The 26,214-nt window shown below is 41.3% G+C and overlaps 1 protein-coding gene across 1 annotated transcript in view; it reads left to right on the plus strand.

Annotated features, from left to right (window-relative positions):
* cdk14 (cyclin dependent kinase 14) overlaps positions 1 to 26,214 on the plus strand; it is a 150,031-nt gene extending 123,817 nt beyond the window's left edge. The window contains exon 15 of the mRNA XM_070835382.1: positions 25,720 to 26,214. The gene's annotated coding sequence lies outside the window, so the exon portion shown is untranslated. The remainder of the gene's footprint in view (positions 1 to 25,719) is intronic.

The following is a 26,214-nucleotide window of genomic DNA, read 5'->3' on the forward strand; positions in this document are numbered from 1 at the left end:
ATTAAGACCAAACAAATCAGAAAAACGAGCATGCTAACATACATTAATGCTACGACAAATATCATTTTGACTTTGAAGTTTGGCCAATCTGACCATCTATCAGTCAGTACCGTACCAACAGACTGAGCAGTAAGCCAACATTCACACCACCTGCATGTGAAGGTTTGTTTGCTTGTTTGTCCTCTTGTTTCTGCACATTGCTAACACCCTGGGATGAGCACATGCAATCACACAGCATCTAAAGGTTGTTTCAATTCTAACCTTGTTTACAGCCTCAGCAGGCAATTTTTATTTTTTTTTTTAGCAAGAGAGCTCTAAACCCAGCGACCACTATCTTCCCTGCACAAAGTTATCTGGTGAAAAATGGGAGAACATTTAGCAGCTAACTAGCAGCCATTTTCCTTAAGATCTGGTGGAGACCAAAACAAACATAAAAGGAGTGTCATAGATTTGTCATGCGGTGAGAAACATGACTGCTAATGGGTGCTAATGTTGCTCCGTGTCTGCTGGATGTGTAAATAGGCCACTGTTGAATGTCAGTGTTGTGTTTTCTGCTTCTTCCACTGGAAGAAAAATATCGATTTTAGAAAATGTAGCCTGGATCTCTTAATGGAGCATTCCAGTGTTTTGAGAGCCAGCGGTCCAATAGCACAAAATCAGAAATCACTTTATAGAGTTAATATGCTAAATGAAGAAAAATATAATGTATTAGTACTAGTTTAAAATATAAACTACCACAGAACAGTTTCAGTATTACAATTTACTATTTAAACTTGAGAAATGATTCTTTTGCTCTTCAGCATCCTTTTATGGCAGTCTGAAAATATGATACTTTTTATTCACAATCCTAATTTGCTCTAATTTTCTTATTTTTGTTTGATAAAATTGATAAATATTGGTCATTCCGTAAAGAAGCACATCTTCCTCCTGCCTCTTCCTGCCATGTATGACCACCTCACACAGTCTACAAGAATGTGATTTTCCCTCCAGACATCATTGATTCTGAACTGTATAGACCATAGCAGTGCAAGTTCCCCCATAAAAATCAAATTGAGAAGCCAGTCTGTAGAGTGTAGTCTGTGGACACTGGAGCTTTTGTCCAGTGAACATTTAGCTGCTGAGGTGGACTGGACAAACTGAGGAGCTTTGTGTAAGGAGGAAAGTGAACGTGTGTGTGCATGTGTGAGCATGCATGCATGTGTGTGTGTGTGGGCCTGTTCACCAAGTAGAAGAGGAGAATACATATGTATCAGTTTGCCAATATAGAACATGTATATGCTGCTTTCATTAACAAAATTCAAAGTGTGAAGACCCTCTGGTGGTCCTTAGAGACTTCAGTGTTTACTGCAAACAACATGCTGATGATTCTTCTATTTTTATCTGCAGTGGGGCAGATATCTAAAGTTTGCCAGGAGGTTGGTGTCGGAAAGGTCACAAGGTCATCTAAATCAAAAGGGTTTATACAATGATCATGATTTAATGTTGAGCATAAGAATGGTACAAGACTGGGGGGAGCGGTCCATCGACATTGATGCGCAAGCTGGATGTTAGTATTATATATATAAATATTTAGCTTGAACCCAAATATAGGCACTAAAGTGTTGGAAAGGTTGGAAACAACGGATGGATAAACATGACAAGATGCAATTCTAGTGTTGACCTGGCCTTTGTCTAGATGGAGAATGAAACAGTTGCCAGAATTATGACTTTCCAGACTTGTAAAATAATGTCTAATATATGTATTTGGCAGGTTGGTACTGTAATTGATGACATATTTATTGCAGGACTGGATGGTTCAGTCCTCACTTTGTAAACAGCAGTTGACAAAAAGAAAACTTACTTAACTTAACTTACTACTTACTTAGAATATGCTTACTTGTTTGTTCTGGAGCTTTCAAGCTTGATGCTCACAGTCCTTATAATCAGTTGAGCAGTTTTCTCAATTGCTTGAATTGGTTCTAAAGACTTACTGTGTTTCCAGTTCAATATCACTATGCATGTTTTATCATCCTGAGTTTAGAATAGGAACAACACAGTATTAGAGAAAGTGATGATGAATACTGTAGTAGGAAATGATAAAGTTTTCAGCCCAAAGAAAAACAAAAAACTTGCAGCAAAACTTGCAATTCAAATAAGCAAAGTCATTCTTCAGCATCTCACACTGGCTGTTGGCTGCAGCGGGAGGGTCTTGTGATGGTGCTGTATCAGATCTGTTTTCCCAGCGTTCATCAGCTAGCCGAAGCAGGAAGTCAGCAGGAGACTGACTCGATCCGAATTGGACATGACTCACAAATTATACACTCGCCGGGGAGTCTACATGTTAACAGCACACTGCAGCCCTGTATATGAGTGGCCTAGAAACACTGGGCCCAGTATCCATGAGCCCACACTGCAGGGGAAGAGAGTGGCAAGGAATGAATGTCAGTGCATGAAAGGGAGGAGTGTTAAAGGAGAAGTAGGGGGAAAGCTTCCCTGCCATTCGGACTATTTAGAGAAACTGCAAGGAAATATTATGATTATTGATACCTCTTTGAAGTTGTGTTCTGTTGACCTGCCCCTGCAGTGAGATAAGTGTACTTATTCTGCCAGCAGGATGTGTCAGCCTTCACTTACTGACTGTTGATGAATAATAAAGCACTTTTTTTCATTGATGCCGTGTGGCTGGTCGACCTCAGGCTCTCTGTAGTTACATAAAATGTGAATCAGTGCATGCTTACACCACCTACCTTTATGCAAATATATTCAAGAGGATGTGATGAGGTTTCATTATTATTAATAATTAATCAAGCTCCAGTATTTCTGATACATTATGGTAGTTTAGCATAGCTTAAGTTTGGTTATTCTCAGTAGTCGTCCATAACCTTTATCTCTCCCTATGCTTAACCGTATTGTTACAGAATGTAATCTGGGTTTTTGCAGAATCATTAAATATCAGAAATTAGAAAATAAGTCAGTCATTTAGTGCCTGCTTATTTGAACATTGGTGCATTTGTGTTTATATTTCATATACTTAAAACATGCGGTATGAAAATGTTTAACATAAATATTACTACATCCAGTGCTGGCCTTCAGTTGCCCTCTCAGAGTAGCGTGTGCTGCCCACAGCCTCCCGGCCCACCAACCCCAGCATGGTGCCTAACCATCTGATCCAGGAGCAGCCCGACAGTGCAGAGCTTTATCGGGGCTGTGCAGGACTGTGGTACTGGCTGGTGCTACACACTGCCATGGCTGGTTGGCTCTCCTGCAGCAACACATTCCACTCCAGAAAAACAACCCCCCATCTCTCTGCTCTCTTCTCCTCGTACTGCTCGAGTCACTTACTCCAACTTAACTCACAACAATAACAATATTTTTATGTAAATTAGGGCCCTGACTTTAAGTTGGATATGATGCAACATTTTGTGTTCTTGGGAAGATTCATACAAACTAGACTTAAAGGGTTGGTTCACCTTAATTACGCGGCCATTAATTTTCAGACAGTATCTGTCCTCACCCTAATACAGTAGAGGTGAATGAACATGAGGTTAGTTTGTGGAGCTTAAAGCACTGAAAATTACAATGAAAAAAAATCAACAACATGTTTTTCCAGGAACAATGTTCCTGGTGCACAGTTTCATTGGAGCTTCTTGCTGCTGAGGAAAACTGTCAAGTGTGTTCTGTGGATGCAAGACATCATTTCTGGAAGGAGTTTTTATTTTTTATTTTTATTATATATGTTCTTTTTCAGCATAAATTAAATTCCATTGCAGTGATGTTGTAACAGAAGTTGTAGATACCAAACTTGAGAGTTTGGCAGATATTGTACCTGTAGAGCCAAACGTATCTGCAAGTCTAGACAGAAAAATAAGCTTTTTCTTGTCATTTGGTTAAACGGACACTTAAATGCGAGGACACATCAGGTCTTAGACACACAATGTATCCCATTTGTTGTTGTATGTGTTGCAGCTTTCAATTCAGCACTCCTCCTGGCTAAATGCAGTCTGTCTGGGTTCAGTAGAGTCTCTGAGGCCAGAGGTTTCCTGGCGAAGCCTCCCTCTGCTGATCCTTTCTGGGCTAAATACAACCCAGCACCTCCCTGCAGCCCTTTCCGTGTCTTCCCATGCCCCAGCCAGTCTGCCCTGTAATGGGTTCACTCTCCCATACAATCCTTTCACTCCTCAATGCTCTGAATATCCCTTTTGCTGCCTTTCTCTCTGACCGGCAGCCCCCTCCTCCTTCCACCCAGCCCTCTCACCCTTCCTGCACCCCTTTCTCTATCCCTTTAGGAGTGTGTCCATGAGTTAAGAAGAGGGGGGACTGATGTGTTTCTCAGCGGCTGGTCTTGTCTGATGCAGTGAGGCCATCTCTCTCCCACGGGGAACATGTTATGTTGGACTTTGTCTCCATGAGCTTCACACTGAGCCTTGTGTCCTTGTAATAGAGGCTGAATCAAGTTCTAAAGTTGTACCTGTTTTTCACTTTGGAGTGTGAGTGCTTTTGTGAACAGCAACATGTGTAAACTTCGCACAGCATACTTTCCACTATGTCAGTTCTGACACATCCTAAAGAAAGAACCAAAACAGCAGCCATCAGACATTTTATGCACGCTGCACATTTAGAAAATCCAAACCACTGCTGCTCATTTACACACTGACACTTTTTTTCTTTCTCCTGTTGGCAAAACTATAAAACATTTTGTATATTATTATGTTGTGCGGCAGAAAGAGCAGAGCCTTTCTTCCCTGCCATTCCTCTGCCTAATGTATGCATGTGACTGGGTGAGATGGTTGAACGCAGCGTGGTGAGCAACAGAAAGGAGACAGTGGATTGCAAGGAAGCTGTTGCATTATTCATCATGTTGGATAAGGTTTAATTAAAAGTGCTGCTCGGCATTGTGAGAGGAATGAATGTGTGTTTTGCCTCGCCTGTCGCTACCTCATTCATGTTCGCCATGCACGACTTATCAAAGCAGCCCCTTGGCCCCTCCCCTTTGCCAGTGTAAGTTAGCATAATGCCGCAGTCGAAAACCTTGTGATTAGTGGGAGAGAACGAGCGGCACAGAGCTTCAATGCGGCAACTGCTGGCGCTCACTAGGCTCTGTAAGGAATTCCAGCGGCACAAAGCAGAGAAGTATAGCAGGAAGTGTTTACGTGTTGATACAGTGCCTCTCTCTGACACTGTGAATCTAGAAATGAAAGTATTTGTTGTTTGCATCAGGATATTATCAATATGTTTGTTTCCATCCAAAAACTGGCCACAATTTTCCCCAAAAATCTGTCAAAGACTTCATTCAGCTAGTGTTACTGTCAAGAGGGTACAACAAGATTACATTAAAAAAGTGCAGCATCCTACATCATGTTGCATTTATGTTACTTTCAGGAATACATTTGAACCTTTTCAATAGAATTTTTCAATGCCTGCCCAAACGGAAGCATTTTCCTTGATGGTGTTAAGCAAGTAATTTCCTAAAACAGCTGGGTGCTGTTTTAATGAAATGTTACTCAGACAGGAAGAAATAAGGCATTCGGTGGTGACAATTTTTCGAGGCGGATTAAAACGCACTTGGTGCACTACTGAGTATTTATGGCAGCAGGACGGTGTATGTGGGATTAAGTCAAAAACTAAACTTCAGTGTGTGCGTGTGTGTTCATGGTAATGAAGGAAGATGTCACCCAGTGCATTAGTGTGGCTCACTGATGGCTTTTTAATAGTCTTTGGACAACAATGGAGCACTATGGCGCTCACTGTTACGTACTATTTTTGTTTTCAGCAGCCTTTAAGAAACTCAACAAAGAAAGAAGAAGCACAAAACTTTTGCTTGATAGACTGAGAGATGCCCCCCATCTATTCTCACAGCTCAAGATGAACAATGCATTCATTCTTTAGACAGCAGAGATTACCGCCACAAAGTTGTAATGATAGAGCATTGGTGGATAGCTGGGAAACAGTTACACAGGTTTATAAATGGGAGCTTTGCCCTCAAATTGTAATATGAATTACTGTCGTAGATACTATATCCATTTATCTTAAAGTATTAACAGTTAACTCCACACACACAAAGACAATGAAATAAAGCATTAGTCAGAAAAAGCTTTTTTGGTTCTCTCATTTCCTCTTTGCTAGCAATAGGCTAAACTTTCCATCTGAGCGAGGGAGAAAAATAACATTTACACGCTGTCGATTTTCTTTCACATTCCAGACACATCCCAGACATTTTCCCTCAGCTATTTTATGTGCAGATTCAAAATGTGCACAGTAACAGGTGTATGGAAATGCACTCAATAAAGACCTTCTCATTTAAAGTCGAGAAAGTTAACTTAATCCTCTGATACTGTGTTTAGGATGCACAGCATGAGATGTGTGTTAGAGCTGAGCTATAGACGAGTCTAAACAAAAGACAGCCAACCCAGTCAAAGATAGAACTCTGCGAGGCCTGGAGGAAAACCAGCAAACACACTCATCTTCAGCTCGCACACACACACACACACACACACACACACACACACACACACACACACACACACACACACACACAGGCATGAACAAAGAGAAACAGGAGGTATAGATTGACTCATCGTGGTGGGAGTACGGTGCAGTGATTTCACGCCTGGTTGTTGGCTAACAAGGCCCTACGCTTTCTGCACTGCAGGGCCTGTTATTTAGAGAGTGTGTGTGTGTGTGTGTGTGTGTGTGTGTGTGTGTGTGTGTCTGTCTGTCTGTCAGCAGCTGTGTGTGTTACCTGGGAGACGGACTTAAAGCCCCAGCACTCTGGGAGAGAGAGGAGTGGTAGTTGGGGGAGGAGGGTGAGGTGGAGCCCACTTTGTCCCAGTGGGACACAGGGAAGTCCAGCCTCCTCCGCCTCCTCCTCCTCCCATCCTCCCCCTCCAGCACTGCTCCCAGTCCCAGCACCGCCCGGGCTCCTGTGAAGCTCAGCACCAGGAGTGTTTGGCAGCTTATTAACCCTTTGCAGTGTTTACCCAGTTGCAGCTATACGTCTGTTCTCAGCAGGATATCACATCTTGCTCCTGTTCAGGAAAAACCAGCAGCTGATTATACCCACTAACCAACGCTTTTTTTTTTTTTTACCATCTAGGGTAATCTGATTATGTTGTTATGTTATTACTCTGTTTATTTGCTTAGCTGACTTCCTGATCCGAAGAGAGAATAGCTAGCATTTTTCACATGCTATGCCTCCAAGCAGCTCAGCTTTTTTTAATGAAAGATTAGAGCTTAACTGTAATTCTGAAATGCCTCTCTGTCGTTACCTCTGCTCGCTAAAAATCCTTACTTCACTTTCTGCCCTGCTGCCATATAAAGCACCAGCAGCTCATGTAAAGATGGTTGTGGTCACTGACTTGGATAACGAAAGAATGCAAAAAAAAATGTTCCTGCATCTAGTTTTTAACCACAAAACATCTCACTATGATTGTAGTTGTTTTATTATATTATTTATAATCGTGTCATGTGATCCAATCACTGTGACCTACTTCTGTTATGATGGATATGAAGTAGCTTGATTGATTGTATAAAGCAGTATGAGCGTTCACTCTGCAGCTACGTTACCTCACACATCATTTGGTTAGACAGAGATGCTCTAATGAAAGAAAACCACAAAATTAGCTCAAAGGCACGGCGGTATATTGTACTGTAAATGCGACCTAGATCGTGTGCATTGTGCACAGAGTCAAGGGGAGGGGATCTGGGTGGATGGTCGGGCATACAAAACACACGACTTTGATACCGAAGACACATCCTGCATCCCAAATCAACATATTTCTTTGCTCATCATGAAAAATGTTAACTGAATTGCTCCTAGCAACTGTGCACTCCGCAAATTATGTTCACAGGACAGATATGTCACTCCCTACTGATGTGTCAAAACATAACCAACTGCTTTACATTTTAAATTTGTGACAAACAGTTTGCAGATAACTTCCAAATAAGTAATTTTGCATGAAAGTAATGGAAATATTATCTGGCCAGCATTACATTTCTAACAGGATGTATTTGCTGTCTTGCACATCAAGTTTAAATCAGGGTTCAATCACTAGTGTCCTCCATCTCTTTCATCTGCATCTCATTACGCTGACTCAGTTGCCATGGATGGTTCGGGTAACACCCAGATATGAAGGTTTAGTCGTGTGATAACATGTGGTCATACAATAACCACAGACAACTGAGCACAGTCAAGTTAACATCAGTTGTTAACATTATTTGTTACGACCTTTGAAACTACTGTTTCAAAGGTCAAGAATGAACTCTCAGCCCCAAGATTTATGTTTCACATTAGTAGCATATAAACATAATATATTTAGGACACGTGGTTGTGTCACTGTGTATAAGCCATGTGGGTCATCCTGACGATGACAGGCTGTGTCACTGTTAGAGCAAAGGCTCCAAGGTCACTGGAAAGTACAGACTCAACTTCAGGATGAAACTTTTATGCACAAATAATGAGCACTGCAGAAGAAACTGCATTTTCGTGATTTAGGAATTATTAAAGTTTGGACTTCTGTCTGTCCTCTGTGTCCCTCTACCCTCACCAAACCCACCAATAATTGCATGCATTTGTTGTTATAATGTTTTATTGAATATCAGCAGATGCTCAGCAGCACCTTCAGCCCAATATCAGTACCAGGACTGGCCTTGACAAACCGTTATCAGTGAAAGGCCAGTGTACAGCACGTCTGCCTGCTCGCTGCAATGCTGCCTGGTAATTAGTCTTTTTAAGTGTAAATGGGATCTCTGGTGGTTTGTCATGGACCGTGAGGTTCTTAGAGATTATTCGCTCTTCAATCTCTCCTCATCTACTGTATGTGTGTCTGTGGAGTTTTTTTTGTGTGTGTGTGTGTGTGTGTGTGTGTGTGTGTGTGTGTGTGTGCATGTTTCAGTGCAGCAAGCTTGAAACAAAGTGGCTTCTCTAACAGACGGCACAATTACTGAATGATTTCTTTTTTTGGAAGCCAAAAATATCTTCTAATTGTTTGTGTAAGCAACCTCAGACTGACTTGTGGGGGTCTCAGCAGGGGTGTATAGATGGAGGCAGGAGGTAAGAGGAGGAGGGGGGGATGGGGGAGGCAATAGTAGTTCCATATTGTCATCCTCAGAAAATCCTCCTATTACATGATGTTTAGGTTAGGCGCTATTGATATAGTTCATGTCTTCAGAGTATAGGACTTCAACTTCACAGGGAGAAAGTGAAAATATTACATTTAGAAAAGCTCATCTTAACAGCCTCAGTGCCAGGCCCCATGCCTGGAAAATGAATTATACATATGCTTGATTAACCAGCTGAGTCCCTGTGCACAATCCCTGAGCAAACACAAGCCTTTTGGAATAAATTAAAGCCCAAAATTTCAGTTTCAGCATCAGCAGGAGCTTCTAAATAATTATGTAAATATGAAACAAATTTCCCAAGCAGAATTCCTCCTCTGCAATCCTCCTCCATCATTCTTATGCATGCCCTGTAAATTAACTAAACTATGCAGATCGTTATACTTACACAAAATAGGCTAATTAATACACTTGACAATAGTTTTCTCCAGAGCGGGCGATGCTGAACTAAATCTTCATCACACAGAATTGTAAACCGGAGGCCAAACAGCAGCATGGTGAATTGCTGTCTTGCAGAAGCTGTGTAAGGACAAAAGATGAAGGATTTATAAAGGAATCACATGCATCACATTTTTTCTCCTATTTAGTCGTAACATGTTTTTGTACAGTTAGAGGAGATAAAATAAAAGGAGCAAGAATCTGGATCAATACCAGCTTTGCAGTCTCTCATTTAGTTGTTTTTGTGTTGTGTGTGTCCGTAGTTCTGTCTGTGAGAGAGAGAGGAACACAGAGCTCATTATCCAAACCAGTGGTCCTTCAAATTACACTCCCTACCCTTCCAAATCCCTCCAAAAAGCCCACAACACACCCCCAAGGCCAGCACTGAGTGCTGAGCAGTGCCAGTGGTGCTCTTTGGTGTTTGCAGCGCTGTTTCTGTGTCAGCGCTGTATTTGAATATGGATTATGGAATATACAGCTGGTGGGGAGGAGGGGGGTGGAGAGGGGGTTGGACTGTCTAATTACGTAGCGTGTTATAATGACCATCCCTATCCCGTCTCACGCTCCTCGTGAAAATCTAATGAGGACAGAGCATGAATCTGATGTAAATTTGCTCACTCTGTTGCAGCTCTTTTTTCTTTAGGGAACAGATGTAAGGATATTAATGATTGCATGATTAGATTCAATGTGTACTGTACTGTGTGTGTGAGAGTAATGCAGTCATTTGGCCTTCTCAATTTGAGAGAAACTTTCTCATGGTTGCCCACACACACAGTAGGCCTTTAATTATTTTTCCTTTGGGAGAAAGGTGTTGAATAACCAGACCGCACATTTATTGGGCAATGCAAATGTACAGACCAATGGAAATGCCCATATCATCGGGTATTCTGGTCCCTTAATAGAGTCATTTGCTTTTATTTGTTATTGTTTAGTCTGCTCCAGACCCCAGCGTCTCAGAACTCTTTGTGAACTTAGAAGAGACCAGCTCTGTTTGAAATACACCAGCGTACAGCCACTGAACCACGCTGTTAGTGCTGCAAAGCCAATATTATCAGATTGAATATGTAATAAACAAATGGGTGACAAATGAAAGGAAGCGACATCATTAAAAGTCTTAGAAAGGTGTTGTTAAACCATGTGGCTCAAGAACAGCTTCTTGTCATAGACTGTCCCAGTGTGTGAGACTCCACTGGAGGGATGAACAGCATTTCTCCCCCATTTAGTGTTTTGATGCTGGTGAGGGAGAGAGGTGTCTAAAACGTCACTCCAAAATCTCCCGTAGGTGTTTAGTTGGTTTGAGAGCTGGTGCCTGCGAGCGCCACAGTGTGTGATTCACGTCATTTTCATTCTCATCAAATCAGTCAGTGTGATCTCGTGCCGTGCAGGGCAGCATTCATTACGTTCCTCCACCCAGTCATCACCAATCTGAAGCAAAATGAACCAGGACTTCGAGTGACTGCTGTTCATACGACAGAAAACAAGAATGAAAGTTTAATGCCCTGCTGACAGCCCCTCGTGGCTGCAATCTTCTTTAACTATCCAGTATGAGAAGATTAAACAGAACAAGCAACATGATGTTGCCATTCTTGGAGTCTTATGAGAAGTAGAACTAACAAAGCCATTTTTTGCTACAGGTGGTGTTAAAAGAAAGGACATGGGGTTATTAGGATTCTTCCTCGAAGTATGAATGTCATGACAATCTCTCTAGTAGATCATAAAATATCCAACAGACAAAAACGTCATTATTGGAAGATTCAGCAAAACCACTGAATGCCTTTTAGTGACATTTGGCAATGGAAAGTAAGAAAGGCAAGGTGGGTGCTAATACTGTTCTTTTGCACACCCATCTAGGCTCACCAACCCAAGCACTGAACACTGACACTGGCCTTGAATTATGAGTTGTGGAATTGTCCAAAATGAGCATCAGCTGCATTCATTTCATGGCAATCTGCTCAGCTTTTTATGTCACTCTGGCAGAAGTGAAGAGTTTTGCCTGATTATTGTTCACATACAATTTACATATACCCAAACACTATTGGGCATATCCACGAAACACATGCCATAACAGACACTGGTAAATGAACAGACACATACATATGAATTTATGCAGATGTAGACTCTTGCTCACATTCTCTCCCCCATCCTAAATACCTAAATTTGCTCTATGTGCCATGCCCTCTCTGTCTCTATTTGCCTATAATCGCATTAGGAAGAGAGAGGAGAACGTACAGAAATAGAATGGTATGTTCAAGCTGATTTTCTCACTAAATGCAGCCGTTTAGGCCTCAATAAAGCAGCTTTCACAGCCACCAACAGCAGCTTCTTCACTGTGATGGAGGGAGACTAACATGCTTAGATGTCCTATTTAGTACTGGATACATACTCACAGGCCCATGAATGGTAATAATGGAAGTGTAGCTGCCTTATCGTTGCATATTGTTTACTAAGTTTAAGGTTGATTGAATTTGGAGCACAGTATGCACTGCGGTGGCAAGTATTATTGTTTCAGCCAAGAGCTGGTAGAACATCCCACCTCATAATTATGTTCTCCAAAACATAAAAGAAACAGAGTTACATGTTTCATATTTTCTCAGTACATTCAAGCGGGACAATGGCTTGTCGATACTAGATCCAGCCAAACAATTCAAAATGTCAGGGTGGCTTTCCAAACAAATGTTCTCTGGAACAGGATACGGTATCCATGTTCCAGTGTGGGCAACACCCAGTCTTTTCAACACAAGCTGTAATTCACAAGAAAGTGACACCACAGCTGCCAGAACGCCACCACAACTATCTGATCTCGCAGTTGTCCTCTCAAGACCAACTGCCCATTACGTATTTCTGAAACTGACAAAGAAAGTGATGAATGAAATGTGTGCAAAGTGTGTATTTGGAGCTCAAGCAGGCTTGCAAGAAACCTAAACAGTGGGGTAGCAGCAGACTCCCAGTGACACCACAGAGCTCTAAAATTAACCTTCTGGCCTCTTGGCTCTTCACTTGGCCGTACAACCCCAGCAGTTGGCTGCAGAGGGAGTCTGCTCTCCACACTGTCATTTCAAAGCTTTTTGGAGCCCAGAATGCAACCACCCAGTATTTGCGTTCACCTCTTGTAAAATATTGTGTTTTTGAACTTTAGAAGAGAAACCTGTCCTCATCAGAAACATTACAGCGTTCTAACACTTCAAGTGAAATGTTAACTTTGTCTCGAGAACTAAAAAGCAGAAGCACGATGTTGTTTAAACACCACAAAACCTCTTAGAGAGGAGGTCGGAGTAGATGGTACGGTGAGACCAGAGAGGTGTGCAGTCTGTCTCCTATCAACAGACAACTTTGGTTTCTTTCACCCATGACCACAATCTTTGCCTAACCCTTAATCAAGTAGTACAGACTCTCTAAACTTAAACTTTAACCACAGAGGTGGCTTATCAGAAAGAGGTCTGATGAACCTTGAGTCATTTTTAACCATTTGGAAGGCGGCACTTTTCATATATTCCCGGAGGCAGAGATCTGCTATGTGATTCTGGTTGCATTTTGCCAAGACACATCAGTGTGCATTATCACTTACTTATAATAAATTAGAATATCTAGGCGTCATTACCATTTTACTTGCATGCTGAGTGAGCCTGAACAGATCCTGCTTTATGCAAATTTTCTGTGGAAAGATGGCTCAATTCTCATCTTTAAGGATGCTGTTGTGGATAGAAATTTCACAGACGGCGTTTCAGAGCGCCAAAATTCTTATTCAGTGTTTTTCAGTGCTCTGTCTCACACACATCTGATCATCCTATCTTAATCAACCCAGTTGTCTACACCAGCTCACTTTTCACTCCTTATATGCGCATAAATGTCACCGAAAAGCATATTTTTACCCTTTATGTCTATTATTTTGAGTAACTACAGTGAAGTTGTATTGGACTCTCAGCGCTAAAAATGAAAAGATGTTGATCTGATGGTGATCCCAAGCAGGGGGCATCAAATCAGTTGTATGTTTTGGAAAATTATCACATCACACTCTGGCATACAGTGTTCTCCATTCCATTAATTGTGTCTGCAAATCTCTTAAATTCAAATTCATCCAGCCTAATGAAATATTAACTCGTCTTAATTTGAATTTGTAAAGTCTTCAGTTCAACATAAATATTTTATGACCTTATTTGTTTTTCTAGTCAGAATTTGTGGATGTTGTCTGTAGCAGGATCACAACTTTTGATGGTTTCTAAAACTAATAAGCCAACCTAATACCTTTCTATATAGTCAATACCTTACCTGCTACCTGTTCGGTAAAGGCCTCGTCTGTAAGATCCCAATACACTTTCTACATACTATTTGTCTAACGTGCTGTCACACAGAGAGAAATCTAACAAGTTTCATGCATCAAGTAGCAAAAAATATGCCAACAACAATTAAAGTTAATTTAGTTTTATAAAAGGAAGAACAATGCCAGCACAGCACAGTTAAAGAGACTTATTGAGCTCTACATTACTACTCCTTATTGCATTCATCAAACTTCATGAACCTGCCCTGTAGGTGACATAGTATGCCTTCCCATGACTCCTACTGTATTGCTGTTTTAAGACCAGTTGTCACTGAGCATATGGAAACTTAATCTCTAGATGCAGGGAATGGTTGGTGACACTGAAAAAGATAAGCAGACTTTAAAACAGGCTTTTAAAGTAATACAAATCTCTTTTTTCTCTACTATCATTTTCATGACAGATTTATCTTGAGAGAGATTAAGCTAGCTGCGGTGTGTTGATGTCTTCATCGGGAGCCTTGGTTGGGTGATGGTTTAAGCCTTGCTATATAAATAGCCTGTCAAAGAGATCAAACTGTGCAGTGTTTCGACAATGTTCAGGCTTTAGTGTTTTAACTGGTCATAGAGAGGTACTGAATTCTTCCCCAGAATACATTATGGAGAGTAGGCTGAAGATACGAGTATGTCTTAAAATCCTGAAGTTTTAAGTAGATATACCCACAATCTTCTTTGCCATACACTTAGAGGGAACCTAAGGGTGGAAGATATTGGTTGGTCAGTCTGTCCATCCATCCATCCATCCATTCATCACTCTGGTCTAGAGCAAGGTATCTCAACTATGTTAATTATCTGTGTCGCATCATCAAAACCAAATGTATGGTTGAAGTCACGATTTCAGTCCCTCGAAGCTTGAAAAAATTCTTAAAGGTCTTGGAATTGTGAACCTCCAGATGCCATGTATATTGACTGGTGATTGATTGATACAGGCTAATGGGAGGAGGAGGAGGAGGAGGAGGAGGTTTGCAGGATAAGCTATTTGGATGTAGATGTGGGAAAAGATAGATCTATGCCAGCAAAGGCATTGATCAGCCCTTCCCCCACTGGCTCATAAGAGCAGAGCGATGAATATGGAGATGGGATGTGATCACAGGGTTCTAGCTCATCACTGTGTCCCCCTCTGCTCCGCTCAGCTGATGAATAAACCATCAGTTGTATTGTCAATGAGTCCAATGAACAGTGGAGTTTCAGCAGGTGCTGTCAGTATCCTGGAGGTGTACAGAGATGCAGCTGCCTACTGAGCTTTTCTGATAAAAACTTCCAGTTAGTTCGATCTTTGTAGTCACTGTCATGCAGCAGCACTTTGTGTGGCAACAGTTTGGTGTCATTTAGATGTGGCAGAATATCAACATAATCATCGCCCTCTCTGGGGCCTTTGGGCTTGTCAAAAAGCAAGATGTCCCCCAAATACTTTCTGTGCTTTTTACTGATTTCCTTTCCCTTTTTTCATTTTGCCAGTCCAGCATTTGCCATTGAATGTGGTATGAATTTTTATAAAGAGAAATTTATAAAAATAGCTGTGGATATTCATCCCTCCGTGAAGATGGATCCTATTGTTTGTGTCGCGATGTGTTATTTCTGTAAAGCCATTATCGGGCCAAAATTTACACTTAAAGACAAAAACTGTTGAAACTCTGAGGGCAGATCACAGTGCAATTTAGTGAACACACTCGTAGGTCTCAGAAGATGAACCTTTGTTGGAGATTGAAGAAAAAGTTTGCAGCCTCCAGGGGCTGCTAGCAAGGCTTTAGACTTTGTGTTGTTGCCATTTTTCTTGGCACATGTGCCTGATGTGTAGAGACACACAATTTTTTCTTGCAAACACCCCGAAACAGCTACTGAAGCTTTCTTGGGAATGATCATAAATTTAATAGAGCCTTTCACCATGAGTTTGGCAAATGCTCAGCTGGCTCAACAAAGCTAACTGCCCTCAAATGAAACACCCTTACTTGTAATTAAGCCAAGTTTCCAAACTGCTATTTTCTCCGCCAATAGGCTTCCAAAGGCATGCAATCAAGCACAGCTTATAACCGAAAGAACTAAACACATATTCATGTAATTGCTTTAACATAAACAGAAACTAATGCATATCAGAGACTTGTTTTAGGAAAATCTAAGTAGAGACAATGTTAGAGAAGAGCACCATGGTTAATGTTAATATTGCATACTTCTATAGCATCCAGTGAGTTACAATTAGCTTGTTTCCCACAGTGAGGCATGTGAATAATGTAGTGTTTTTAAATTTTAATTTTGTGCTCTTCTATACACTGCTCATCCCACTCACATTTATCTAATAGTCTTCTAGTGTTTCACATCAGTCGTTTGCAATAGTTGTCTTATTTGACCTGAGCAACCTACAGTAGGTAAGTAAGTAAAACTGCATTTTCTAAATACTGATTTGTACTTATTGAGGTCTAAAATAGGAGTGTGAATAGTATGGTTTCTGGATGAGGAATCCCAAGGACTTCGCTGATCCCTTGCTTGTGACCATGGTGCCGTGAACAGCTCGTCATTTTTGGGTCAGTGTGTCTTGTAAATAAATGGACTGGCATGAAATTTAGTGCATTCAGACATTTAGACATTCAGTCTGTCATGATCCTCAAAATTTCAATGGGTAAATTATTTTGATTTGTGACCAAACTGTTGACATCCACCTCCACTATTTTTGTTTAGTGGTGGGAGGGAGGAGGGAGGTAAAGAAAGGAGTGAGGTGGCATTAGCTGTCTGAATCCCTCTGTGTTGTCCACTTGGTTTTATAGGGGAAAGCAAGCATCCAGTCTCTAAGAGCACATCACCTCTGCATGCTCTCTACTTACACCATACTGGTGCACAGGTGAAGCTGAGAGAACAGGGGTGAGGTTTTAACAAGCGTGTGCTTATCCAAGCCTCTTGGTGGGATCAAGTTATGGCTGCAATGTGTAGATTAATGACTGTGTCAGAGTGTGCTAACGGAGGGTGATGGTGGTCTCTGTGGTGAGGCCCAGCAGGAGGCCAGCTGATTTACAGTACGGTGGCCGGTCACATGAACAGTGAACCCTCTACTGTCGGCTCCAGGCAGCGGCCTCTCATGGCTCCTAACTTTACTGCAGAGGCTGATATCTGCTCTGTGCTTCTCTTTACGCATTACGTCTGACTCTCTCTCCTGTAGCAGCTTTTCACTTGACAAATGCACTTACCCAGCTTTTTCTTCTTTGCTTTCCTTTCCCAGTTACATTCTAAATGCACTCCTCCTCCCATCTGTGTCCTCCACCCTCCTCTCAGTGTTTCCATCACCTTACATAAACCCCAGTGAGGGGGAAGTCAGCCAGGCCCCAGACAAGAAAAACATACCCCCAAACAAGGATTTATGGAATGGGAACCTGGCGAACCCTAGTGAGTGGGTGTGTTTGGGAGTTCATGTATGAAGGCGTTTCCACCCAGGGCATTCTCTGACCCTTAGCATACAATGATTACTCCACACAGCAGAACACAAGAGGATCAGAGGAATAGTTGTGAATTAGCTTTAACTGCAGTTTAAGTGAGATTGCATCTTGCTATGCTGTAAAAATGGGTCATAGTGTCACTCCCCCATCAGCGTTGTGGGTTTCAAGGGAAAGTTTTAATATCCCTTTAAGGTCTAGCTTCAATTTCAGAAGCTCTTCTACTCTGCCAGCAATACAACTGAGTGGAAAGGAGCAAATACTCTGACCTTTTATAGAGAAATCTGCAAAAAAAAAAGCACATTATTGCTCCTTTTAAAACTTTGTATTCAGATGTCCCAGATCCAGAACTGGTTCAAAATGTTTGGTAATGCATTTTTAGTGCAACCTTCTGGACCAGAGAAGGTGTTTCGATAACCAACACAGCATTGCTTTGGCAATGTTACTGTTACTGACCTAAAATAATTGTAGACAAGGATTATCCTTTAACTACAGCTGCACTGATCCATTCCCTAAAAGAACCTTGTTTGGTGTGCTGCTGCTGAAGTTGGAGGATAATTGTGGTCATGAGAACTAAAAGGGCGAATGGCAGACGTCATTGCAGATGAGCTGCCATGTAAACCCAGTGACCTCAATGCATGCAGGAATGTGTGCATAATTACTTGAACCTGCATTAGAAGAGTCGGGCCTCAGTGAGTTGTTTGTATGTTAATTTTACAGTAGCAAATGCTCTTTAGTTAGTGTTTGTAAGTTGAGTGTGTAGCTGTGAATGTGGGAGTAGATGGTTTCTATATGTGTGCAAAATTTATTGGGCGGTGTGATTTATGCTATTAACTGCTGATTCTGGAGAAACTAAACAGAAAGAGTATGCTGCCAGGACATGAGTAATAGGAAACACATGAATGTGCAGCATGGTGTAGGCTGTCTGTGGTACAGAAAAGTGTGTGTGTGTGTGTGTGTGTGTGTGTGTGTAGGATTGTGTCTATGTACTCTTTAAAGAGTCATATTCACTGAGTCTGGCCCAGACAACTGAGGAAAGAAAAACAAAGAAGAAAGTGTTTGTATTAGAGCTGAGAGAGCTGGCAAGTCTGCAAGCTGTGGAGCTGAGTGTTCATTTTCCCTTTTCCTACCAACTGGATCTGGACCACTATTATTTCACAACCACATTACTGAGTAGCTATGCACAGACAGAAATACACAGCAGTTCTATGGTTTGCTAAATTCTTAATATGTGAAGGACTTTGATTTTCATCCCTATCTACTTTGATAGCAGTGGCTTTGACATGTTTGGCATGAAAATGGTCAAATGCAATCATTAATCAGTTATTCTACAGATTCTGACATCTATAATCCATAAACCATATGCAAGTAAGCCTTGAAAAAGCAAGTCAAAATCAGTCATGTAGCTCATGTTAGGCCATCATGTTCAAAAGTGAAGCGTCCCAAGCTTCTGTGATGCCATTCAGAGGGGGCTGTAAGGGCTGTAAGCCATGAGCATGAAGCTAAAACAACTTTCCCAGCTACGGCAGCAAACTGTAGTTCAACGAGCAGAGCGTCTGTGGAATCCGCTGTTCATGTAGCGGGATGCCCCCAAGGTGCACCGGCTGCTCCCCAATACACCAGTTCGTCACAGATCCTCCTGTTCATTCTTTGTTGTTTCACTCTATATTGAAATCAGGAGAAATCAATGGAATTTGTGTCCTTTTGTTCAGACTCTGTATATCTCAGATAGCCTTCTGCAACACAAAATTATTGATCTACCAGATTTCAGCCCCATATTTGCCTGCCAGACCAGAGGGTTGATCTGGCATTTAAAATGTTACATTAAAATGATACTTTTATAGCTTAATGACTTTTTAGCCATGTGGAATTGATTATGTATTAATAAATACACGATTAGTGCAGCTCTAAGTGTGTTAAAAGTTAAAATGGTTATGTTTAAAGTTAGGAAAGAGATGATTGGGGTTAGGTAAGGGTTTGGTGCATGTTAGTTTCTGTGTTCTCTTCCACATCAACTTATTTGCTGGAGACGTGTCATCACTGCAGAGAGCAACATCATGCCAAAGCTACAGATATCCACTTTAAGTGCCACACTAAATTTCTATGTGCTGAGCATTGACCTGTTGACCTGGGAAAGGGGAAAGCTTTTCAATGATCTTCCCACTCAAACGTCAAGATTTCATCAATGCACAGGAGTGATGAAACCTTCAACTGTGTTCTCGGTTATGAGATTATACTGATACACCTAAGTCAAGATGCCTTACGTCTGTGTGCTCTCACTGACTTTCAGTTTTGGTAGATCGGTGCATCCCTCAATGTGGAATGTTGTTATCTAAGATGATTTTTTTTTTTTTTTTTTTTGAATGAGGCATTTTAATTAAAATAATTACTGTTTGATTAACATTTTATCTTGAGATAATAGAGTGATGACAATGTGATCTCAGGATAGCAAACCCAAAAATCTTTTTAAGGTTTCTGATGAAACATGGTGCAATAATGCGTCACAGTGCTGCGTTCTACCAGTTCTCAGATGGGTTATGCTTCAGTGAAAGGTCAAAACAAGGTAACACTGTTATGGTTACTTTTGCCTTGTTTAGTCCGTGCATCTTTAACTCTCCTTTTAGCTAAGTTGACCATCTTCCTCTTCTCTCACCGTCTTGGTCACTGTTTCTTTGTGGCTAGTGTTTTCCTCCACAGATGGGGCTGTATGGATTTCCACAGCACTGATACAATGGCTGGGCTTAGCAGTGCAGCAGGCTGCCAGTGTTTAGACCGAGGCCTGTCTGTTACCCGCTGTGTTAGTTTTAAAAGTTAATCCAGACAGGATTACCTGAGATACCAGAGCAAACAGGCTCTGTTTCTTGTTAAATAAATCGAAGTATCCTCTGTATTAATAGGTTTCTACTAAACGAATAGTTTTTGAGTTTCGTTCTGATTAATGTAGGCCGTCAAAACAGCCAACAAGCTGCAGAAAATCCCAGTGTGTGTTTGTGTGTGTGACAGTGCGGTTCTCTAAGATGTTCAAATGGAGCGTTTTCTGTCTCTTCCTCTCTGCTTCTGTTAATTATCAGCACACTGTGGAGACAGTGGACTGTTTGTTTGTTGTAGATGTGGCAGCTCAACAGAGACTTGGCCATAACACCACATTCCTCCAAAAATCACTGGAAACTTAAAGCACGCAGTTCCAATGGGAGGGTTTGAGTATAAAATATGTAAAAATACCTTTATGTCAATTAAAATCATTCCAAATTCACTCTCATGTTCTCACTCATATCCAACAAATACCATTTCAAGTCTTTCCAACAATCAAGACTACACACTCTTATGTGCACACACACACACACACACACACACACACAGAGCCATAATAAAGCAGCTTATTAAACCATCAGCACCTTCCTAGCTCGGGGTGTTCAGCGAGTGACATTTAAGGGCAGTATGACTCAGTTCATTAAACAGGATCAGACATAACAGGACCTCCCTGCAGGGGGAGGGGTCAGATGTGTTGACCCCTGGGCTTCAGGGGCAAGGGTGGAGGGGGAGAGGGGGTGGTGGTCTGTCAGTCTGATTCACACAAGCTGGTTTGAGAAACGGTGTAAAGCCATGTGGCAAATGGCTGAAACTCACATATTGTTTACATATTTCAGAAATCAGGTTACAGCAGAAAACTGACAACATCCAGGTTACTGACGTGCATGTGTGTCTGCAGCCTCTCCGCTGTCCATCTGGGGTTTGTTAAGGGTTCAACGAGTGCTTTGCTCTGATAGTGACAGCTCTTTGATCAAGCAGAAGTCACAGAAGAAAGTTGTGTGTTTGGGAGAAGAGTGCCTGGTTGGAAACTTGGAAATGAAGGGATGATTTATAATAGAACATTGTAGGAGCATGAGGGAAAATGAGGTGGAGGGGGAGCAGGATAAAGAGCAGGGGGAGCTGCAAAAGTGAGTAGAGGGGGGGGGGTTGAGATTGCTGAGTTCATGGGTTTGGGGTTGGACCCGTTCATGCAGCAGATTTCCACTCTGGTCTGTTATTTAGGGTTATAGTATTTACAGAAATCTTCAGTGCAGAAAACATAAGTTTGGTCGTCATCAGGCCTATAAGTTTTAGCTCATGTGACATGTCACGGCCGGCCATGTCCACAGGGTTTACTTACATACGGTACGTTCACTCACTTCTTACTGCCACAGTGTAAATCAATGTTTTGCAGGAAAAAAAGCTCAATTCTTCTTTGTGATTGAACCAAACATGAGAAACATCACCTACATGTTTTTGAAGGGACACTCAGCAGCAGAATTGTAGGTGTATGCTACAGTGCATCAGACAAAAAAAAAAGAATTGTTTTCTTTCAGCAGAGTGTGTTATAATCAGCAGAAGTTCAGAAAACGATCGGGCTTTACTGTTGATATGATCAAATGAAAGATGCAGTAATCTGCCTGGCTCAGGACATAAAAAGTTAAGAGAATATTTTTTTTGTTTTGAAGAAGAAAGAAAGTCTGATAATTAAAGCTTTTCTATTTTTGGTCAGATACACAGCAGATTAGTAAGACTAAATCACTGCCAAGCTAGCAGCTCTGTGAGGCAATGCAGCAGGACTTTGAGATTAATGCTAATATCAGCATGTTAATATGGTCAATGTTAACAAGCTGGTGTTTAGACTATATAATATATACCATGTTCAAGCCAAGTTTTCTTCAAAACAGCATGATATTCATTCTGTAAATTATGGTCCCAGTAAAATAAACCATAAATGACATGACGTGAGGGTGGCTGTGTCCACTTCTTCTAAACACAAAGTACAGCTCAGGCTGATGGGAATGTCATTCGTGTTGCAGGTATTTGGTCATAAATCATAAAGTATTGGAGATTTTGACCTGGTGTTGGTGCAGGATGAGAGATCGAACGTGTGAAGCAAGTTTCATGGCGATTTATCCAATAAATTGTTCACCAACTATGGGTTTGGTAGAAATATCGATACTGAGGAGGCTGTAATAATTACTAACCAGCATTCAGCAAAGCTACGTGAGAAAAGCATGCCCCGGGAATCCTCTCCTCAAGCTTTAATGTCTTCTCAGTGAATTAGTATTTTCCAAAATCAGAGCCAAACACATTTGCAGCCATACTGAGAGGCCTACAATGTGTGGAAAAGAATAATGTTGTTATGTGAGCAGGAAGTGTGGGTTTTAGGGGGCACTATGACACAACTGTGGAGTTTAGATTAATTTTAGGATGTCAGCAGTGTTATCTATAAATATCAGTATCTCCTCCTGGTTTCAAAAATGTAAATCGATGTAATTTGCCGCTTCTGTTAGTCCTTTTGTTTTCCGCTGCTTTTCTCCCTTTCCCATTGGCTCCTCTTTCTATTGTTGTGTATCTATCTGTCCAAACATGGAGCATTTTAAGGATTTCATTTTGGGGGGAGGGGGAGACTGTCTCTATTAAAAGACAGCCAGCAGCTGGCCACGCCTGCTAAATCCTCCTCACAAAACCCACCCACCAGCTCCATCTGCTTCCCAAGTGGAACCCCCTGACATGTACACACACACACACCTACTTGGTGCTCTTTGATCCCTAGAGAGCGGAAGCCTACATCTGTTCTTAGTACATCAGGTCCCTTTAAAGCAATGAATTCCTTGTTAGCTTATAGGGTCCATGACGAGTGAAGTGAGGAGTGATGGCACTCGTTCATTCACACTCGACGATGGTGTCTGCTCACACACGGAGCCACGGTGCTTCAGTGACCTTGACGTTGACAGATGAGCCGTGGCTTTTAACAGTTCTCACACGACGAGCTGTTAACCTTTAGTTCGTCCTGTCCTTCTGAGTCTAAAAGGGAAGAACAAGGGAAAAAGCAACTCAAAGACAATAAAAGTCTTCCTTCATCTGTGCATCCCAAAGACACAATGATTTTTAAATACCTGTCAAAATGGTCACTTAAATGATTAATGGTGACCTTCATGGACAAAACATAAAATCAGAATGCATGTGAAAGACTTCTTTCACCTTTTATTTTTGGCCTCTGGATGTGTAGCCTTCATGAAGACAAATGTAAGATTTGCTCAGACCTGGAACTGATTTTAAAGGCCTTGCACACCCATAGTAAATCTACACAGGAGATTTTCATTATTTTGGCTCTGTAGATCTCTTCACAGTGTGAGTGTGTGGGGCGGTACAGACGGAGCTTGACTGGCATCTCTTGCTCTCTTTCCTGTTGGCTTTGGTGCGTCTGTTTAAGCAGGGGAAGATATAGGCCTACCTTTGATATTCTTATTAGTGCGTGAGGTCTAGTCTCACATTATTCCACCTGCCTTCAACCTCTAGCAGAAGACTTTATGTGACTGCACATAAAGTCAACTTGACTCAGAATAAAGTAACAAAACTGCAGAATCCAACTGATTGAAGATCATGAAACAACAAATGGATAGAAAAATAAAAAGGACAGCAGGAAATTTACTTTGAAGGATCAAATGTATTAAATACAGCTGGCAGGAAGTAAATTCTACCATTTGCCTTCTTCTTTATTGTATTTAGACTTGTATTACTATCAACTTTGTTTAACTAGATTAACATTACATTACTACCTTGTTTAACTAGCTTAAAGAGGGTGCTTCCACAGATTTTGTCCCACCTTAACACCCTGCTTTAACAGATGATTCATACATCACAATTTATGATCTTTAATTGCTGTTTTACACTTGCAGCCAAAGCCTGATACATGCACATGCTCCTGTCTTGTAGAGAGTGTCTGTGTTGAGCTTATAGCACTTTACATGGTGGATATTCAGCCTTTTTTTTATACGGGCACTATGGAGGGCTAAAGCTCATTTTCTAACCCTGCCTCCAGACACCTGCATTTCCACAAAAGAGAGTCATACGTTCCTGCTTTTATACTGGACTCACCACTAAGATGCATGCGCTTTCAATCCAGAAACACATGTAAGTGCATGTACATGGACAGAATAAGCTATAGGAGCGGCAGATAAACTTGGCACTCATCCATCATTTGATATTGGTGGTGTATACTAGTTTGCTTCCACTGGGGACTGACTACTAAAGGCTGGGCAGACGGCACTGAGAAAGAGAGAGGAGAATAATATGAGGAAAGTTGGGGTAAAAAGAGACCTAAGAGAGGTAATGAATTATGTAGTAGTCCACAGCTCCCTCCTCTTCTTCATCCTTTCTTCGTCCGCCTGTTTCTGTGCTCACTCGTCCTCTTTTTGCTCTCCCCCTCCCCCTCACCGTCCTCTCCTCCTCCGTCTTGTACTCTCTCCACCTCCCTGTCATCTACTCCCTCTTGCTCAGCATCCTCCAGACCTTCCCTTTCATCGCTTACTGCCTCCTTCTCCTCTTCTTCATCCTCTTCTCCCTCATGGTCATCTTCCACTTCTTCCTCCTCTTCACCGCTTTCAAGATTTCATCCATCAAGATCTCGTGCTGTGGAAGTTTTGCACTAGTTAGTTTGACAGATTATATAGCTATGGTATGTAGATTTGGTTTATTTGTACATGTTTTGAGACACTCTTTAAGATTTTTTTTTCTCCATTAACGCAATAAAAGTGAATGGAATTTGATTGGTGATGTGATTTTTTTGTAATTTAAGGGAATACTTGAACATTTTGGGAAATGCACGTTTACTTTCTTTCCAATAGTGAGATTAAAGGTCTCAGGTCTAATCAATCTCATGTCTGTGTGTTAACCACTGCGCTGCACTCAGCTTAGCATAAAAACTGGTAGCAGGGGGAACCAGCAAGCCTGGATCTGTCCAAAGTGCCATAAACACCAAGCTCACTAACTAACAAGTTGTGTCTCATTTGTTTAATCAGTACACAACATTTTGTGGTTCTGGGGGGAGTTACGTGATGGAACTATGTCCTGATTAATCTGCTGGGCAGATGGATACACTGTTGTGTAACACAAGTTCAACTTCTCATTAGTTCAGCATAAGTTCAACGCTATTATGCAAGTTCCAGTTTTACCAACAATACTTCCAGGCAGGGTCTCCTCAGTCCGTTCTCCTCATTTCTCTTCAGGGAAGGTGTGTGTGCATGAGCGACTTTATAGGAGTGCTAGACAAAATAACATGTCATGACTACAGCACAGGTTGTCAGATGTGGTTGCTGAGCACAGGTTTTGCTGTTAGTTTCTTCATACTTAAACAAAAGACATGGGATTAATATCAATCTTCTAATCTAACACCTGGAAAGAGAGCAAATGAACAAATTCACAAAATGTTGAACTGCTTCTTTAACTGAACTTGCAAACCATGACAGTTATTGGGGAGACGAGTGACCAAGACTCAAATGAGTCAAACAAGTCAACTGAAAAATTGTTGTTGAGATGAAACCAGGAAGTAAACACATAAAAGATGTGAGATATGATTGCTTCAGTATTTATTACAATGTCAACTGTCTGAACTGTGTTACTGACAGGTTGTGTTGTGTTGTCTCTTTGTCTGTGTTTCAGGTGGCTGTTGTAAAACAAAAACAAAAAGATGAAGACTGAGATGCTGAGATGGAGGATCAAGACGAATGAAAGAGCCCCAGTTCTCTTTATTTATTACCTTCACAACATGTGTGTGCGTGCGTGAGTGTGTGTGTGCGTGTGTGTGTGTGTGTGTGTGTGTGTGTGTGTGCGCATGAGAAAGAGAGCAAGCATTGAGTATAGACGTGAGTGCATGTGTGCATTATGAGCGGTACCTAAGATTTCAGGCTATCATTTGCAAATTTTGTTTACTTTTTATAAGGTTCCAATAACTCATATATCATTGTCACAGTATAAACAAAAGGACTTTACTATTGGTACATATTGTGTTTTGTGTTTGTAACTAGCCTCCTATTTAAGAATGTATATTTGTATGTATGATATACTCATCTAGAAACTATATAATGGACAGTTTTAATATTGCTTCATCCTCTCACCACTATACTGCTCTTGCCAAGACACATAACTCAACAAACA

This window comes from Pempheris klunzingeri, chromosome 8, assembly GCF_042242105.1.
Source record: "Pempheris klunzingeri isolate RE-2024b chromosome 8, fPemKlu1.hap1, whole genome shotgun sequence".
NCBI classification, from domain to species: Eukaryota; Metazoa; Chordata; class Actinopteri; order Acropomatiformes; family Pempheridae; genus Pempheris; species Pempheris klunzingeri.